At 45.3% G+C, this 1,322-nt stretch overlaps 1 pseudogene; it reads right to left on the minus strand.

Annotated features, from left to right (window-relative positions):
- Positions 1–497: 497 nt before the first annotated feature.
- Positions 498–1,122, minus strand: LOC124975561 (chromatin target of PRMT1 protein-like; annotated as a pseudogene).
- Positions 1,123–1,322: the final 200 nt, after the last annotated feature.

Raw genomic sequence — 1,322 nt, forward strand, 5'->3', positions numbered from 1 at the left:
TAACACTAACAATGCAGCAAAACATATTTTTCAACTCCATATTTTCATAACACTTCTAAGAGGTCATTTAAACAGGGTGTACAACAGAATTCTATCTCAGAAACTAAGGCATCAAGGAGAAAAACTGGATCTTTCTGGGAGTTTTTTGTGGGGGCACAGAGAATGTCAGTGTACGATAGAAGGGAGGCAGAGGTAGGCAAAGCATTGTACACTCAAGGTCAACACATTCATGTTCAAAGATAAGTCTGGGTGAAGGAGAGGGAAAAAAAAACAAAAAAAAAAAACCAATTAAATCAAAGGAAAAAAAAGGGTTTCATACAACACACTATCAAAAAGTAAAAGGAACACATAAATGCACAAACTGGTGGCAGGTAAGTCCATACCTATTGTGATAGGTTCTAGCATCAATCAGGTTTCTTCTCATCTGTTATCTCAAGGTTATTTAGAGATGTGGTGACTTAACAAGAGTTTCTCACAGAAGGATAGGCAAGCAGGCTTCAATCATTGGTTTCTGGATCTGTCTATGTCATGCAGGCATCCAACTCGGCATCCAGGTGTCTTTTAGTTTTGACATGTATGCATCCAACTGGTTGTTCAGCTGCTCCTTGTTTCAATACAGGGCCGGTCCATGCCTTGGCCTCAGCCTAGGTCTCCAAATTCCTCTTCCCCAACCTATCAGCCCCAACCTCTACCACTGATTCCACCACCAACCATAGCTCCATGCCTAGGCCACCTCTCCCAGGACCTCTATGACCTCCATGACCTTGAACACCACCTCTTCTTAAGCCATTTGGGGAGCTACCTCTGTCCACCTCAGAGCGGTTTGACTCGGAGCCACATCCCGCCCCTAAGTAGGGTTCTGGGGGCTCATCCCCATGGAGTCCTCTCGGATAAGCCTCTCTGGATTACGGCAGACTCATCCCAATGCTCCCCTGGCAGGGCCCCTATATGTCGGCCTAACTGTGCCTGGAGGTTACTCTTACCCAGGTGCTACTGTAAGCTTGCTTAAGTTTAATGCTGCCTGGACAGAGGGCCTATTCGCACCTGCTGGGCCAGCCTTCTGTTTCTGGCACTGGCTAGATGCTGTTGTTGCTGCATCAAAGCTCAAATATTCACTGGCATCAGCGTTTGTTCTTCAGCATATAGTAAAGAAACGGTTTTGTGCATTGAACCCAAGGGTCATTTAAGTAATGTGTTGTTAGGAAGGAGCTGAAGTTCTGTTGGCTGCCTCACCACTCATTTAGAGACATCTGGTGGTGCTTTTTAGCACAACTTCAGCACTGATTGTGCAGCCATCTTCAAATCCCAAGAATCAAAAGAAA

This window comes from Sciurus carolinensis, unplaced genomic scaffold (assembly GCF_902686445.1).
Source record: "Sciurus carolinensis unplaced genomic scaffold, mSciCar1.2, whole genome shotgun sequence".
NCBI classification, from domain to species: domain Eukaryota; kingdom Metazoa; phylum Chordata; class Mammalia; order Rodentia; family Sciuridae; genus Sciurus; species Sciurus carolinensis.